A 19,223-nucleotide genomic window follows, 5' to 3' on the forward strand; every position below is an offset into this window, starting at 1 on the left:
TGGGGGAAAAAACCCTGTGTCGGGCTGCTAGGGTTCGTAGAGTCCTGAAACCAGCCGGAATAAACTTCCTCTGTTCAGGCAAGGAGATGATCGTCAATGGGCCCGTAGGAATGGAAGGAGATGATCGTCAATGGGCCCGTAGGAATGGAAACTGGGTAGAATAATACACAAAGTGACAGGCTGGTGAATACAAAGGAGTGAAAAGTAAGAGAAATAGAAGTAAACAGAATACACGGATTACCTGGGTCTTATCCGGTCTATCTTAAAGTAAGAACAAGACGAAGCAGAAATTCTGTCCTGATTCTATAGGGCTAAAGAAGGATAAGTTGGTTAACCTTCCAATAGTATGTTACAAACTGTTTTACTACCTAAAAGTGCTTCCCTTACCGTCTTTGTGATTGCAACAAAGAGAAATCCCTGTCCTGTACTTCCGGGTAGAATATCCTACTGATTCCGTGGCTATGGCTGGAGTCGGAACTGCTATTGTAAAGATAACAAAAATAGCAAAAAATAACTAATAAAAGTATCCATCGGAGATGATGAGTAAGTGGAGAGAAACAGACCACTAAGCGTAGTGTACCTGTGGAAATCACAAAAGGAGCGAGGAAGATTCGTAATGAAGAAAGAACCTTTGCCTGCAAGCCCGGCTGGGTTTTCTAGCGTAAAATAAGAAAACACAAATATTTAAGAGAACAGCATTAAGAGGGTGGTAGTAAGGAGTAGGAAGTAGTGGTTAAGGCAGATGGAGATCTACTCGAAACTTACGGAGCGTACAGCTTGTCGTAAAGAGAGAAGCAACGCGTCTTGCGACGGGTTGGGTGTCCGGATATACTGTGCGGAAGTCAGGGGGCGTGGTCAACCTTTGGTTGAGATCTGGAGAGCACGCTAGAGCGTTACGGCCCGTTCCGTAGATACCCGGAAGTGTTTGAGCCGTGTTCGAGAGTCGGCAAAACACTGCGAAGACCAAATTAGGTGTAACAGTATGCCCCTTCTCAGATCCATTCCCCCCTGGTTTTCCCGGGTGTCTCATATGAAAACGTTTTAACAGTTTTGGTGCATGTATTGCAGATTTCGGTTCCCAAGTTCGCTCAGAGGCGGTGTAGCCTTTCCAGTTGACTAAATATTGGAGTCTCCCATGGTGCAGCCGGGAGTCACAAATATCTGAAACCTCATATTCTGGTCCTGTAGGCGTAAAAACAGGAGCAGGCCGAGAGAAGACATGGGGGTGAAAGACACTCCGTCGGTCAGGTTTCAATTGAGAAACATGAAAAACTGGGTGGATGCGTGCCCATGTCTTAGGAAGTTTCAGTTTAAATGTCGCAGTGCCCATGGGAGCCACCACCCGAAAAGGGCCCATAAACTTAGGTGAGAGTTTAGATGGTCTCAGATGTCGCGGGAGAAACCTAGAAGAAAGCCAAACCCAATCCCCAGGTTTCAATCCTGGAGCAGGGGTTCGATGTTGGTCTGCATACCGTTTCACCCTGTCTTGGGTGTTCTTTAGAGCCTCCTTAGCAATTTCTTGGCCATGGTGGATCTGTTTTAATAGAGTCTACATCTGGAATCTTATTATCCTCTGCTCTCTTCACAGGAAACACTGTGGGGTGAAAACCATAAGTACAAAAAAATGACGATGTTTTGATAGCAGAGTGGTAGGAATTGTTGTAGGCATATTCAGCAATTGGTAACAAGTCCTTCCAATTGTCATGTGCAGCAGAAATGTAGTTCCTCAAGTAACCTTCTAGAGTTTGGTTAAGTCTCTCTGTTTGACCATTAGTTTGTGGGGGATAACCCGAACTTAAGGCCCGAGTAATCCCCAGTCTTTGGCAAATATGTTTCCAGTATCTAGACGTATACTGGGATCCTCGATCCGAAATGATAGTATCAGGTAAACCATGTAAGGAGAATACCCGAGTAACAAAGATACGTGCCATAACTGCTGCCGATGGTAAAGCTGCCAACGGGAAGAAATGAGCCTGTTTAGTGAAAGAATCAATAACTACCATGATGGTGGAACATCCTCCAGACACGGGTAGATCAACAATAAAATCAGTTGAGATTATTTGCCAGGGTCGAACAGGCAATGGCATCTTTACTAATGAACCAAATGGAGAATGTCTGGGGCTTTTGGATTGTAAACAGCAGGGACAAGATTCCACATAACTTCGAATGTCCTCTTTAAGAGATGGCCACCAAAAGTCACGGGAAATCAATTCATAAGTGGTAGCATATCCACGATGCCCAGCCGTTTTAGAATCATGACACATGTTCAACACTTCTCTTTGTAGGGATTTAGTAGGTACATAGACTTGCTTGCCCCTGAAATAACACCCTTCCTTTTCTGACAAGTTGTCTTGTTCATTTTTTGTGAGTGATTTAAGGGAGGAAGGGCCAGAATGTTGTTCAAGACGGTGTACAAAACTGGGAGTTTTAACCAAACTCATCGCTAGGCAAGGAAAGATGCGTTCAGGTCTGGTAGCCCGATTGCAGATCCCATCTTTCCGAGACAGAGCATCAGCCTGCAAATTATTTCTCCCAGGGATAAAGGTGAAAATAATTCTAAATGGGGAGAAGAAGTGAGCCCATCTAGCCTGATGGATATTACAGGTTTGTGCGTATTGCAGAATCCGGAGATTTTGATGGTCTGTTCTCACGTCAGTGGGATGTACAGCTCCCAACAGTAAATGCCTCCATTCCTCAAAAGATATTTTAATCGCCAGAAGTTCCTTTTGAAGCACGGTGTAATTCAATTCTGCTGGTGAAAGGGTTTTGGATAGATAGGCAATAGGTAGTTCTGTATCTTGCTCATCCTTTTGTAGAAGGACCGCTCCTAAAGCATACTGAGATGCATCTGTTTCGATGATAAATCCCCGGGATTGATCCGGAGTCTTAAGGATGGGTGCTGTGGCAAAGCGTCTTTTTAAAGTATCAAACGGCGTTTGTGTAAGCTCAGTCCAAAGATATGGAACACCCTTCTTCAACAGATTGGTAAGAGGTTGAGTTAGAGTAGAAAAGTTAGGAATAAACCGACGGTAGAAATTTGAGAATCCCACAAATCTTTGAATGTCTTTACATGAGTTGGGAATCGGCCAATCCTGTACAGCCGTGACCTTTTCCGGATCCATGGCAATGCCTTGAGCTGACAAAATATAACCCAAATATGTTACTTTGGGTTGGTGAAAAGAACACTTTTCAAAGTTACATTGAAGATGGTTATTCAGTAGTCTTTGCAAAACTTCTTTGACGTGAACCTTGTGTTCCGAACTGTCCTTAGAGAATACCAAGATGTCATCAAGGTAAACTATAACATAATGTAACAGCAAATCTGAAAATAAATGATCCATAAATCGTTGGAAAATCGCTGGAGCATTAGATAGTCCAAAAGGCATGACTTGATACTGAAAATGTCCAAAGGGTGTCCGGAAGGCAGTTTTCCACTCATCCCCCTTTCTTATTCTGATAAGATGATAGGCCCCCTTAAGATCCAATTTAGTATACATACTTGCCCCTTTGACGGCTTCCAAGATATCTGGGATCAAGGGCATAGGATACCTATCGGGGATGGTGATTTTATTTAACCCTCTAAAATCTATACAAGGTCTAAGTTCCGTAGAATTTCTTTTTGGAACGAAGAAGAGAGAAGCTGCGGCCGGAGAGGTGGATTCCGTGATCAAGCCGTTCTTCAAGTTGGTATCTAAATAATCTCTCAAAACCTCCTTCTCAGAAGTGGACAAAATTTACATCCTGCCAAAGGGCAAAGGTTGTTCTGGAATGAGTTCAATAGCGCAGTCATCTCTTTGGTGAGGTGGTAATTGAGTATATTCCACCGAGGAGAAAACCACAGAAAAATCTTGATATTCAGTAGGGAGGCCTGCTACAAAATTGAGAGAAGTTACTGGTCCACAGATACCCTGTCTAGGGGTTTCAGCTTGAGAAGAGACTTCCACAGATCTCCCCTCTGAATGACTGATACAATGAGTTAAACAGAACTCAGATCCCAAAAAAAATGACCCAGCCGTCCAATTTATAAAAGGGTTATGCTTTCGAAGCCATGGTAATCCTAGTATAATATGGTAATGGGCTGCACGTATGATGTCCAAAGAAACAGACTGTCATGATGCCTACCCCCGGAGCACCAGGCCAGGCCCAGCACCCCCGGGAGCAGGCATCACGCCCCCGGGTAAAAGCCCAGCGGCCCTTTATAGGGGCTCTTTGGACTCTGTCCTGGCGCCGTTGGCGCCAGGCTCATGTTGGACATCAGTCATGGCGCCATAGGCGCCAGGCTCATAAGGGGAAGTGTTTGGTGCACTTACCTGAAGCAGACCACGCTGCACACTCACCTGATGCAGACCATGCTGCATGAAGAACCAAGCCAAATGAGGTTTAGGAGGGACTATTTTTCTGAAGGAACTATTTTGTTACTTGGGTGGGGGCTGTGGAAGAATACTCACCTGGAACTTCTTCCAAAGCTATTTAAGCCACGCCCGGACAGCCACACGTGCTTCGCGTTGTTCCGCATCCCAGCAGCTGAACGCTCACCGTGTCTGCTTCTGCACCTGGACTCCAGCCACGCCCGCCTCGAACCTGGAACACCTGTAAGGGAATAAGAGAAGAGAAAGGTGAAAACCAAGAACTTATTCAACCTTCTTACCTGCATCCGGAATCTTCACGCCAGCATTCCTGAAGGAAGACTTCCATTTAAAAGCACCGTGTTGCTCGCTGCAGCGCCGCGCTTCACTCACCTGTTCCCGAGACGCCGCCCGGCTCCATCGTGGCTCTCAGCACCGGTCGCCACATCTCTGCACCTAGGGGAGAGAAGAAGATACAAAAGGTGAGCAAGGGAACACAAGAGGAAAGCCGAATTTTCAGCCATATTACTTACCGGCTTTTCTTGGTGAACCATTCCACATCTCGGGTCGGCGCCGCATCTTTGGCAGGTACCGCACCCCGGCCCCTATGGGGAAAGGACATTTTCAGCCACATTACTTACCGGCTTTTCTTGGTGAACCATTCCACATCTCGGGTCGGCGCCGCATCTTTGGCAGGTACTGCACCCCGGCCCCTATGGGGAAAGGACAAAAGACATTACTGGGGAATTATAAAGACATTGGCCCTCATTACGACCCTGGCGGAATTCGGAAAATGATGGCGGAAATGCAATACCGCCATCGAATAGCGCTCGGTGCGACTATGACCCGTCACCGCAAAGTACGAAGCCATTAGCGACACCGTAGTGAACGCCAACGCTAACTGCACCAAGCACGCGCGCGCGCGCCATGCCAAACCGCAAACACCACCATGGCGCAAGGGTACGCCAATTCCGACCCTAGCGGACATGTACCTAACGCCATCAAGCATGGCGGAATGTACCATTCCGCCATGGTGAGAAGTACGGCATCGCGAATCAACCGTAAACGGCCCCACTGAGTGCCTGTACACCGCTCCCTGCCCACAAAGCACAACTCCCCGTAGGTGCAATGAAGCCACAATGCAACCAGTGAAATGTACAAGTCACCCATGCATGCCAACGAACAAAAGAAACACAAGAGGGGCCAATGGGAGCTGCAGGGCACAGATGGCACGAATACAGAAGCCATCCCAATGGACATGACCACAGTCCCCCACCAAGAAACGCACGCAAACACAGGCACCTGTGACCAGCAATATTCCGAGAATCACATCATTCCACCAGTCCACCTGGCTGACCGGCATCTGTTACACAAAACCCAATCCCCCGCCCCTGAGCATGACAACATTCAAACTGTCATATTGGCAGCCCCCATCCCTGACCACACGGGCTTCGTAGGCAAACGCGCCCAGTACAGTACCACGCAACTAAACTCCGAAGCTGGAACCCAATGCAGATCTCCTCACAATACATCGCCCCCCAAATAGGCACATGCCACATCACTTGCAAAGAAAAACGCTACACGGGCCAAATCAGAATAGTAATTTAATGCACATCAAAATCACCAAGCCCATACAGCCATCAGGCCATGAACTCCAAAACACTTTTCACCATTGTGGGCTGCATCCGCAAGAAATGACCAGCCACTACTTGTGTGACGCCCTGTTCCATCATGGTACACAGAGCCACATTCACGTACGAAAAGGCAACATGGAAGCGCACAGAACCGCAGGGCCGTCCCAATGGGGAGGCACTAGTCCAGCTGAAAGGCCGAAATGTTGCTCCGAGCCACCAGTACTGCGTAAGGGCATGTGGCCCATTGGCGATCGTCCCATAAGATCGTAATGCTGCTCCACTGATTAACACGAAGCAGCAGGTGTCGGGAGTAAAACCCATCTGCAGGAGTGGCATACAGATGGCAGTGGCAAAAGGGGAGGAGATACCTGTCAACCAAAAGAAAAGAAAAAGAACAGAATGGCCATCAGAACTACATTCCAACAACTCACTCCAATGATCACACTAAATCCACAGCCATATGCATGCTAGCCCACTCCAAAGGATCATTACCACCCAAAAACCACTTGCGACTCATAACCATCTATATCGAGGTGCAAACACCATCACGAACGAGTGTACCTGTGCATGCGTCTGTCAAAACAGAATCCATCAGATGGGAATGTTAACGTGCATGGACACAAGTGTCTGAGGGCGCGTCGAGACAGGGAGGGCTCAACAAGGCCAGATAGACGATGGTCCCACTATGGCAGCCCTGCATCACATAGCGTAGGGGAGGCGGATAGATCCCAAGAAGCCCTGTACATGGCAAACTCTGTATCAAATCACCTGCCCATGCATCCATTCATCATTCCCTCATCCCGGGATTAAAACGCCTGAATATTTACTCACATAACATTAGAAATATCCATTGAGTCTGTGCGTTATGCAGCCTGCAAAATCCACAGTGCCCCAGCCCGGGATTCCAGTGTAGTGAAGTAACATGTATTTGGGAACGTCCGGCCTCACCGCCCACGTCGCAATTGCGCATCCCAAACTATTCATATCAATCATTGCATCCTCGCCATGGCCCCTGTCTCAAGGACATAGAACAATAGTACGTTATATTTGCAGTCAGACCTGTGGGCATTTCCTCGCCGCTAGCTGAAAACCGAAAGCGCCGCCCTTCGAATTCCTCATTTGCAACATCACGTCGAAGAGGCATCTGTGGCCGTTTGAAATCACTAATTATTCCATCGAGTGCGGCTGTGTGTGAAAATGGCAACTGCCTTCACCCACAAATGGGACGCCCCGCCCGTCGTTGCAACTCGGTACAGTGATGCATGAGGGCCCACCGTTACTCGAGTACTACGTTCCACTGACCCTTCACAAGTCTGTTCGCGACTGCACAGATAGTATGTGAAACAATGGGACCACAGCAGGATGAACATATCTAACAATCTTACACGGCCATCGGGTACAAATACATGATTGCAATACCAAGATGCCATTCCCCGAATTGCAGCGTTGTGCGCGGGACGTGCCCGGCCAAAGGGGAGAGCAGTTTGCACAGGTGGAATGAATCACCACAGGTGGAGGCCATACAGCCTGAAAACACATAAATTGCACAGCCAGTCTCCTCCCACAACCACACCGAAATGCTACCGGCAGGACTCGCGATGTTGGCCCTGGGGGACCTGATAGCACTGCAAGTACTCCAACTACAAGAAGAAGACGAACACCAACTACAACCGGCCGCACGGAGGAGACGCAGGAGGAGGAGGAGGCCAAGGCAGGGCCAGCAAGGGCCGCCAGCACAGCCACTACCACCACGCAGGCAGCCCGCAATCCCACGCCTCCGAGCACATCCGTTCAACCTCACTGATGAGCAGATCCACACCCTCTACCGTTTGGACCGGGACACCATAACCGCCATTGTGGACATGACACAGGCTGACCTTGTCAGCATGATAGATAGCCCAACCGCCATCCCACCCCTACTGAAGGTGGTGTCTGTACTCCACTTCCTGGCCACAGGCACCTACCAGCACACAGTCGGACAGTTGCATGGCATTTCTCAGCCACTGTTCTCACGGACACTATTTCAAGTGCTCGATGCCCTCCTGCAGCACGCAGACGACTACATCTCTCTACCACGCTCGGAGCAGGAAATTACCAACACAAAGGTGGGATTCCATGCACTTGCCGGCATACCGGGTTGCATTGGTGCCATCGACTGCACCCATGTGGAATTGGTCGTCCCACATGCCATGGAGGCCCAGTACCGCAACCGAAAACAATTTCATTCCCTGAATGTACAAATGGTGTGTGACTCCAACAGGATCATTACACATTGTTGTGCCAGATTCCCTGGATCAACCCATGATTCTATGGTCTTGAGGAACTCTACAATACCACGCTACATGGAGCGACACGCAGGGAACAGATCCTGGCTACTCGGTGAGTCTCATTACATGCATGATTATGTGGGGTATGTGATTCGGCAATGACCTGGCAGGAAGGGGGGGGGGGTGTGCGTACGTAGCAATGGCATTCCACATCATACGTTTCTCGTCCACATACAGGTGATGCTGGATATCCACTGAAGAGATGGCTCCTCACACCAGTCCGGAACCCACGGGACCAGCATGAGGAGGACTACAACCATGCCCACTCACGTACCCGTGTAGTCATTGAACAGGCATTCGGCCTACTGAAGGGTCGTTTCCGCTGCCTCAGCAGGTCTGGCGGGGCACTCCTGTACCGCCATGTGAAGGTTGCAAAGATGGTCATGGCATGTGTCATGCTCCACAACATGTGCGTACGTAGAAATGTGCCCATGCCCCCTGACGCAGAACTGCAAGCACCTGATGATGGTCATGATGAGGGTGGGGATGTGGCAGCACCTCATGGAGTCTGCGAGGCACCGGAGGCCCGTGACATTCGTCAGCATCTCATTGATGTATGCTTCTAGCACTCACGCCTGGTGGCTGATACATGGACACGGGACTCGTGGCACTGTGTGTGTCTGGGACATGCACAATATGGACTGTACGCCTATGATGGCCTAGTACACAAAGATCAATGTCCACACATCTCATTGGTTGATCGTGCACTGTTTATGGCATATGTGATATCATGTTAAACACCCTATCGACCCGCCACCCAAGTGAGCCCAACACACCCCCTCCACCCTCCTACCTCCCCCCCGAACACCAGTGTCCAAAGATGCTCATTGTCAGTGGGCTGTCGCTATTGCAAGCCCCCTCTGCGGGTATCAGGGGCACCCCTGCCTGTGGAGCGCAGGTTCCTCCCAGATCTACGTTGGGGGCTGCCCTGGACGGAACTTGCAACGGATGATGTGTCTGCCTGCTCACGTCCATGCATGTCCCTAAGGGTTTGCGAGAGCTCAGTGAGCACACGGCGCACTGCGGCAAGTTCGGCACATACGTCTTTGGACGTCGCATGCAGTTCCCCCCTCAGGCTCTCGGTGCTTCTCTCCATTTGGACTCTCAGGCTCTCGGTGCTACTCTCCATTTGGACTCTCAGGCTCTCGGTGCTACTCTCCATTTGGACTCTCAGGCTCTCGGTGCTACTCTCCATTTGTGCCCTTAGCGTCTCTGTACCTCTCTCCATTTCTGCCCTAAGTGTCTCAGTTGATGTTTCTATGTCTGCCTTAGTGCCCCCACATTCATCGGCATGGTCCTTGAGGAGCGTGGCCAGTTGCTGCTGTTGCACGATTAACTGGTCGAGGGACTGTTGCCTCTGCTGGGCCATGGCCATTTGCGGGGGTGTCACAGAGGGGCTGTTGTCCTCATGTTGCCTTGCCACAGGGCTTGTGGGGGATGGCCAGTCGTCGTCTTGTGGGTGCCCCTGCGTGGTATCCTCATGTTGTACGGGATGGGACAGACAGGGGGATTGGGACAGGTCATGGATGGATCTGACTTCGACATCCCCGTTTTCTGTGTCGGAGCATGCTGCCATCAATGGGGTGTCACCTATGGTGCTGCTGCCACCAGAGGCAGTGCCTTCTGTGGCATCCATTGGGGGGACCTGTGGTGGTGGTGTTGTGGGCATGCTGGCTGCTGGGGTGCCTGTTGATGTTCCCTCCTCTGTGCTGCCACATGATTTGTGCTGCTGCCGTGTCTTGATGCGTGCAGCTGAGGTGGAGGGTCTCTGGCCGTTGGTCTTGGCCCTCTTTGCAGGTGTGCTGGTAGGGGTGTCCTGTAGCTCGTCGTTTGGATCGGACCCTGTGGTGGAGTAAAGGAGGGCGAGGGTTATTGATGGGTCTGTGGGAATTGGAATGGCATTGTATCACATGCATTGGGGTGGTACCTGAGGGTGATTTGGGTCGGGGCCTTGGAGGTGCTTTCATTTGTGTGTGGAGTGAGGGTGCAGTTGTTTGGCAGCCTGCAGTTAGGGTGTGCCTGCTGCACGTGTAGTGCGTGTTTTAGGGGTTTTTAATTATTTATGTATTTATTGTGGGTTTTTACGTGCGCTATCAGGCCGATGTGTGTGGACGTTCTCCTGGACATGTGTTTCTGTTGCACTATGTGGACGCATGGTACTTCACATGGATGGACTGTGTGGATTTGGCATTGTTTTATTTGGGCCACCTACCTGATTCTTCGGATGTCTGCACTCCTTTCTCCATCCCTCCGACTCCCTCTATGCTCTCCATTCCGATGGTGGAGGCACATATTTCTTCCCAGGGGGTCAACTTGATGGGTGATTCAGGACCTCCCCCGGTGGCTGTGGCAATGTTGCGGTTGGCAGAGAGTATGCTGCGGACGCGTATCCGCAGGTCGTCCCATCGCTTGCGGCATTGCTGTGGGGTGCGGGGTGCGGTCCCCACCGCACTTACCCGCTGTGCCACCAGAGCCCATATGGCCTTCTTGTTTGCAAGTGCCGTTCTGGTCATTTGCGTGGAGAAGACGACGGCAGCATTCTCCTGGAGGGTCTCTGTTAGCACGGTGAGTTCCTCACGGGAGAAGTGGACCTGCCGCTTGCGGTCGCACGCTTTCTTCGCTACTTTTCCCATTTTTCTTGGTTTCGCTAGGGTGGATGACGGGTTGGGGTGTGTTTCAGGGTAGTGATTTTAGTGGTTGTGTGGTTTTAGTGGTTTTATAGGTGTACGGCGGGATGTTTCCCGTTCCGGGCCCATGTTTTAGCTTCCGTTTCCGTATATTTCCGGTCACCGTACTTTCCGGTAGGCGCACACTGCGGTGACCGCTAAGAGGGGTGGCGGTATTGCACCTAGGGCGCCGTACGGCGGCGGTGTGGGCCGTTTTGGGGTCATTTCCGCCATCGCGGACTTTGCACTTCCGCCATGGCGTGGTGCTCGTGCCCGATGGGTCGGAATGGGCCGCACTTTGCTCCTTCGTGCAATGGCGGAAACGCTATTTACGCTGTGGCGGTCCGGTCAGTCACTTTCCGCCAGGGTCGTAATGAGGGCCATTTAGAGGGGTCGCCCTCATCACTAACTCACCTGATTTTTCCCACCTGGCAATTTAACCCCTCAACGCATCGCCTTTGTTCTGCACCTGAAATAAAGGACAGAAAAGACAACATAAAAGGAGGCTCACACTTGAACTTTTGCATCTTCATACTTACGGCGTATCGCTCAGAAAAGTCAAGTGGATGTGCCAACGCCATTCTGAAAACCAGTGAAGTAACTGGACGAACGCGCGCCCCTGCACCAGAAGCAGGATGGAGATTTCATCCTTCCAAACCATAAGGTGAGCTTAAACCGGGGGTTTTGGAGGCATCAGAGAAGAACGAAGGGTGGGTGAGGGGGGAGCAAGCACACTATTCGGCAGACAGTTAATCCCCTTTCTCATCTGCAGAAGGATAATCCTACGGGCCCGACAAGCAAGATTTGGGGGTCCTGTCAATCGGTGGTCCGAATTCTGCGCATCACGCTTGAAGAGGCCACAGCAACCCAGACCAGACCAGCGCCTCCGTGGGAGCCAGGTGAGCGTTACAGAACGCGAAGCCTTCCTACAAATTCCCACCCAGGCGCTATGGAAACTTCCGAGACTGACCAGTTGGCCCAACTACTGGGGGAATTACGGGCCGAAGTACACGCCGCTCGTCAAGAGACTAATGCTCTCAGGAGGGAAATGATTCTAACAAAGGAAAGAGCTGATGACCTGGCTAGACAGCTTTTGCAAGGTCAAGCTGGACAAACCCCTTTATCTGGTTCCGGAGGGAACCCCGCTCCTGTGCTTTCCAGTAACCCGGTGCAGATAAATCTACCTGGAAACATGCCGCTGGCCCCACCCGAACGCTTTGCTGGGGACCCCAAACGATTCGCCGTATTCATGAATCAGTGTCGTTTGCATTTCCTGTGCAGACCTGGGGCCTTCCCTAATGACCAGACCAAGGTAGCCTTTGTATTGTCATATCTCAGCAGCAGTGCTGCCGATTGGTCAGTTCCACTGGTAACTCAAGATGACCCGATTCTTCGTGATTTTCAAGGATTTCAAGTAAGCATGGAAAGGTCATTTGCTCGTCACTCCCAGGGGCAGGCTCTAGATGACGAACTTCTATCTCTGCGACAGGGCAATCAAGACCTCCTTTCCTACATTGCAACCTTTAATAGACTAATTGTGGAAACTGGGTGGCCAGAAGATAAAAGAATCACGTTATTTTATTGAGGTCTACGCGGAGAACTTAAAGATGTCCTGGCCCAAGTTGTAAATCCGCCCCAAGAATGCTCAGAATATATAGACTTAGTGGTCCAATTGGATCACAGACTGCAAAACAGAAAAGCTGATCGGTCCAAGTTTGAAACCCGGGTGTTAGTCAAGACCCACGCTAACCTCAAGGGGGCTGAAGCCTCTGAGTCAATGCAAATCGGAGGAGTTAAAGGACCTTTAACGCAAAAGAAACGTGAAAGAAGACGGCAGATGCACTTATGTCTTCATTGTGGATCCTCTGGACACTTTCTACGAGATTGCCCGGCAAGGCCGCCCAGGAAGGTGGTAGGAGCCGCTGATAAAATCCATGAAACCTCTGTATCGGGAAACGACCCCGCCCGACAAGCGTAGGGGTCCGCTTGCCGAGCTTGAAAACGAACTCTCAGACCTCGCATTTCACTGTGCCAATGGTCCTTGTAGATCCGGAACAGCCTAAGCGGTTGCATGCAATAAAGGCATACATCGATAGTGGGGCTATAGGAAACTACATGGATCGTGAATTGGTCTCCAGGATTAACCTTCCCCTGCGTCTTAAAACTAGCAAAGATGTCATCACCACAGTTGATGGAACCGAAATTGCCTCGGGACCGGTAACACATTCCACAGCTGAGGTGACACTTGTAGGTCCGGACGGCCATCGGGAGGCAGTTGTGTTTGATGTAATCAAGGCTCCACAGTTTCAGGTTATTCTCGGAATCCCTTGGTTAGAGACACATAATCCTCGAATTGATTGGCGAGCGAAGAGAATAACCTTTCCGGAGTGTGCACGAACCTGCTACCCAGAAAATCTGAAGATCAGTCTAGCATCAGTAACCTCTGTCTCCATGCAACTACCTCTGGAATACCAAGACTTTCAGGACGTCTTCCAAAAGGAACAGGCCAACACGTTACCTCCTCACAGATCGTACGATTGCCAAATCGATCTGGTGCCCGGTGCACAACCCCCTTGTAGCAGGATTTATGCCCTTACTGAGCCGGAGAATCTGCATTTGAGACAATATTTAGACCAATACCTAGCCAATGGTTTCATTCGCCCGTCAAAGTCTCCGGCATCCTCGGCTTTGTTCTTCGTGCCAAAAAAAGAAGGCGACCTTAGAACATGTATCGATTACCGCGCATTGAACCAGATAACTGTTAAAAATCGTTACCCTCTGCCTTTGATCCCTGAACTCCTTCACCAGGTGAAGGACGCTTGCATATACACCAAGTTAGATCTCCGGGGGCTTATCATCTGGTACGAGTAAAAGAAGGCGACGAATGGAAAACGGCCTTCCGTACAAAATATGGACTATTCGAATACGGGTTGTGCAACGCGCCTGCTGCCTTCCAATTCTTCATGAATGATGTCCTTCGGGAACTTATCGATGTCTGTGTTGTCGTGTATATCGATGACATTCTGGTGTACTCCTCTTCGGAATCTGATCACAGAAAACATGTCAGGGCCGTCCTTGAGAAATTGCGCCAGCACAAACTGTTTGCAAAGCTGGAAAAATGCGTTTTCCATACCACCGAGGTTGAGTTTCTTGGATTCATCCTGACACCTAAAGGGGTCCGAATGGACTCACGGAAAGTGGATGCCATCCTCAAATGGCCATCACCTAGTTCGGTGAAAGGTGTCCAAAGCATGCTTGGTTTTGCCAATTTTTATCGCAGGTTTATCCCGGAATTTTCACGGGTGGTGCAACCCATCACTGCACTCTTGCGGAAGAATAAACGTTTTGAATGGACCGAGGAAGCTGAACAGGCCTTTCAGGAATTAAAAGCTAAATTTACGTCCGCACCTATTTTGAAACACCTGCGTCCTGATCTCCCATATATAGTCGAAACCGACGCATCCAGCTTAGCCATGGGAGCTGTCCTGTCTCGGAGAGACCCCGAAACCAACCAACTGCACCCCGTAGCATTTTGGTCCCGAAAGTTCTCGCCGCCGGAGATAAATTATGCAATCACTGATAAGGAATTATTAGCCATTAAGTCCGCCTTTAAGGCTTGACGGCATTATCTTCTTGGCGCCAGGCATACCATCACCGTGATCACTGATCACCGAAATTTACAATATTTAAAAACTGCCAAGGCTCAGTCTTCACAACAGCTCCGATGGGCTTTATTCTTTGCTGAGTTCGATTTTGTAATCACCTACCGTCCCGGCTGTAAGAATGGCAAAGCGGACGCGCTATCTCGAATTGGAATGGGAGGAATGGACACAAACTCAGAACCTGTGCCGATAATTCCCGAACAAAGAATCTTGGGGATAACCACTTTACAAACCCTTGAAGACATTCAAGCACGGGTAAAACTATTCCTGGACTCTTCAGCCTTGCAGGATTGGATCAAGAGGGGATCTGCCTTTTCAATCAACGATGGCTTACCTTACTTCCAAGGACGTTTATTTTTGCCAGAAAAGGAATTGCAAGAACTGGTTATTTCCCGTCATCACGATACTCGGATGGAAGGACATCCTGGCATTGCCAAAACAGAGGAAAAAATTAAACGACAATTCTGGTGGCCGTCCTGGCGAAAGGATATTAAATCTTTCGTGATGTCCTGTGGAGTTTGCGCCCAAAACAAAGGTAAAAAAACAAAACCCGCCGGTCTTCTTCAACCCTTAGACATTCCACCAGCACCTTGGCACACCTTGTCACTAGATTTTATCATGGACCTGCCCTCTTGTAATGGATACAATACTATTCTGGTTGTGGTGGATTTATTTTCCAAGATGGCCCATTTTATTCGTTGAAAGGATTACCTCCAGCTTTTGTTCTTGCCAAGGAGTTCCTCGAAAATATCATCCGTCTGCATGGATTCCCGTCCATACTAATCTCCGATTGGGGAAGCCAGTTTATTTCTAATTTTTGGAAAAAGTGTTGTCAACTGGCACAAATCGACGTAAGACTCTCAACCAGCCACCACCCACAGACCGATGGTCAAACGGAGAGAACGAACCAGACCCTTGAACAATATCTACGATGTATGTTGCACCAATCGGAGGGTAATTGGAAGGATATTTTATGGGTGGCTGAATATGCATACAATAACTCGATACACTCTGGAACTGGTCAGAGCCCCTTTTATACCCTATATGGACATCACCCTCGTACTTCAGACTTGGACTCACCTTTGAGCCTCGAAATGCCTGCAGTGGACCATTTGCATTCTACGATTACTCAAGCCTTCAAGGATGCTACTGCACACTTACAACATGCGAAAGGGAAATACAAAAAGAATGCGGATCTGCATCGAAAGGAGGCGCCTCCATACCAAAAAGGAGATCAAGTATGGTTGGCTACCAAACACTTATCGCTCAAGGGACCTCAGACTTTTAATCCAAGGTATTTAGGCCCTTACTCGATCAAAGCTATAATTAACCCAGTGGCAGTCAAGCTAGATCTACCAGCTAACATGCAGATTCACCCCGTTTTTCATGTGTCGCTGTTGAAACCAGTGCAACCAGGAACAAGATTAATAAAGCCACCAGAACCAGTCCAGATAGATGGGGAGCCTGAATTCGAGGTGAAGAACATTTTGGACTCTAAGATCTCAAAATCAAAACTTTTCTATCTAATTGATTGGAAGGGGTACGGGCCTCAGGAAAGATCTTGGGAACTCAGCGACCACGTACATGCCCCTCGGCTAGTAAAAAGGTTCCATCGGAATTTCCCGAACAAACCGAAACCTCCTGGGGAAAAGACCTTGGGAGGGGCCTTGGGGGGGGGAGTGCTGTCATGATGCCTACCCCCGGAGCACCAGGCCAGGCCCAGCACCCCCGGGAGCAGGCATCACGCCCCCGGGTAAAAGCCCAGCGGCCCTTTATAGGGGCTCTTTGGACACTGTCCTGGCGCCTTTGGCGCCAGGCTCATAAGGGGAAGTGTTTGGTGCACTTACCTGAAGCAGACCATGCTGCACACTCACCTGATGCAGACCATGCTGCATGAAGAACCAAGCCAAATGAGGCTTAGGATCGACTATTTTTCTGAAGGAACTATTTTGTTACTTGGGTGGGGCTGTGGAAGAATACTCACCTGGAACTTCTTCCAAAGCTATTTAAGCCACACCCGGACAGCCACACGTGCTTCGCGTTCTTCTGCATCCCAGCAGCTGAACGCTCACCGTGTCTGCTCCTGCACCTGGACTCCAGCCACGCCCGCCTCGAACCTGGAACACCTGTAAGGGAATAAGAGAAGAGAAAGGTGAAAACCAAGAACTTATTCAACCTTCTTACCTGCATCCGGAATCTTCACGCCAGCATTCCTGAAGGAAGACTTCCATTTAAAAGCACCGCGTTGCTCGCTGCAGCGCCGCGCTTCACTCACCTGTTCCCGAGACGCCGCCCGGCTCCATCGCGGCTCTCAGCACCGGTCGCCACATCTCTGCACCTAGGGGAGAGAAGAAGAGACCAAAGGTGAGCAAGAGAACACGAGGAAAGCCGAATTTTCAGCCATATTACTTACCGGCTTTTCTTGGTGAACCATTCCACATCTCGGGTCGGCGCCGCATCTTTGGCAGGTACCGCACCCCAGCCCCTATGGGGAAAGGACATTTTCAGCCACATTACTTACTGGCTTTTCTTGGTGAACCATTCCACATCTCGGGTCGGTGCCGCATCTTTGGCAGGTACCGCACCCCGGCCCCTATGGGGAAAGGACAAAAGACATTACTGGGGAATTATAAAGACATTTAGAGGGGTCGCCCTCATCACTAACTCACCTGATTTTTACCACCGGCAATTTAACCCCTCAACGCATCGCCTTTGTTCTGCACCTGAAATAAAGGACAGAAAAGACAACATAAAAGGAGGCTCACACTTGAACTTTTGCATCTTCATACTTACGGCGTATCGCTCGGAAAAGTCAAGTGGATGTGCCAACGCCATTCTGAAAACCAGTGAAGTAACTGGACGAACGCGCGCCCCTGCACCAGAAGCAGGATGGAGATTTCATCCTTCCAAACCATAAGGTGAGCTTAAACCGGGGGTTTTGGAGGCATCAGAGAAGAACGAAGGGGGGGGGAGGGGGGAGCAAGCACACTATTCGGCAGACAGTTAATCCCCTTTCTCATCTGCAGAAGGATAATCCTACGGGCCCGACAAGCAAGATTTGGGGGTCCTGTTCAATCGGTGGTCCGAATTCTGCGCATCACGCTTGAAGAGGCCACAGCAACCCAGACCAGACCAGCGCCTCCGTGGGAGCCAGGTGAGCGTTACACAGACCCTGATGGGTCGCAATACACATAGATATAGGGATAGTTTAACTGATAATAGGGCCAGAAATGAGAGGGCTACCATCAACACTCTCTACCGGAACAGCCTCTGTCTTGGTAATTCTGGGTATATGATGTTGTACAGCCCAGCCATCGTCGACAAAAAGTCCGGCTGCGCCACAATCCAGTAAGGCTGATACTTCCGGTAGGACCTGGTTTCCAAACTTCAAAGTAACACGTAATACCAATATGTTTGAGGCTGAGGGAGTAATGCCTTGAAAAGTCTGCAAGAGATTAGAGGAACCTAATTTTGTGTCAGGATCCCGGACCGTGGTTCCTCCTACGGCCGGGCGTTGGCGTTTCCCGACTTCCGTGGAGGGGCCACTGTACATTCTTGTACCATATGGGAATTAGAGCCGCAATACACACAAAGACTCTGTAACCTTCTACGAGCCCTCTCGTCTGGTGAAAGGGGACCTCTCCCTGTTACACCCAACTGCATGGGTTCCTCAGAACTAGTTCCCTTATTAGTAGAGACAGGAGCAGAAAAGGTACGAGTGAATCTTCCCTTACGTCTTTCACTACTTCTTTCTTTCAACCTGTAATCTATCTGCATAACTAAAGTAATGAATTCAGTAAGGGATGTTGGGCGAGGCACCCTAGAAATCTCGTCCTTCAACTCCCCCGAAAGCCCCTCTTAAACAAAGTAACTTGGGCGTCATCTGACCAATTGGATTCACTAGCAGTCTGTCGGAGTCTAGTGATATATGTCAATAAGTCCTGACTTCCCTGCCTAAGGTCAAGCAGGTGTTCCTGAGCAGCTATTCTTATCTCTTGCCTTCCAAACATTGACTTTACACTGGTGCAAAAAGCAGGATAGGAATCGAGAATGATGATGTTAGTCGTAACCAACGGAGTCGCCCAAGCAAGAGCTGGGCCCACCATTTGGGAAATCATGTATCCCACTCGATCGCGATCAGTGTGAAAAAAGGCATTCTTAAAAGAAAACTGAATCGAACAGGCATCAAGGAACTCTTTGATCTTGTGAGGATTTCCATCAAATTGTCCCCCAGGCAAGGGCCCCGGAGGGACTTCAGAACAATGAGGGACTCTACTTACAGCTGATTGTTGAGCTGCAATTTGAGCGGCCTGTTGCTGATTCTGTTGTATTTGCCGTAAATTGGCATTCTCCTGTTTGAGGTTCTGTACCTCTGCAGTCAAAGACTGTACTGCTGCTATTAACTGTTGAATCTGTTGATCCATGGTAAATAACTTGTAAACCGATACTCAGTTCTAGGCCAATTAGGCGTTGCTTACTGTAAAATCTATTTTCGGAACTTGTCTCTTTCATCAAACTCAAGTATCAATCACACAAGTTGTTACCCACCTCAAGACTTGCTTGGTACTGGATCTGAAAATGTTGAAGG

General features: G+C 49.6%; 1 protein-coding gene across 4 annotated transcripts in view; it reads left to right on the forward strand.

The window, feature by feature from the left end:
- SGK3 (serum/glucocorticoid regulated kinase family member 3) overlaps positions 1-19,223 on the forward strand; it is a 1,805,260-nt gene that overhangs the window by 754,371 nt on the left and 1,031,666 nt on the right. The gene's annotated exons all lie outside the window — the stretch shown is intronic.

Source organism: Ambystoma mexicanum, chromosome 5q, assembly GCF_040938575.1.
Source record: "Ambystoma mexicanum isolate Mex_15411 chromosome 5q, UKY_AmexF1_1, whole genome shotgun sequence".
In the NCBI taxonomy this organism is placed as follows: Eukaryota; Metazoa; Chordata; class Amphibia; order Caudata; family Ambystomatidae; genus Ambystoma; species Ambystoma mexicanum.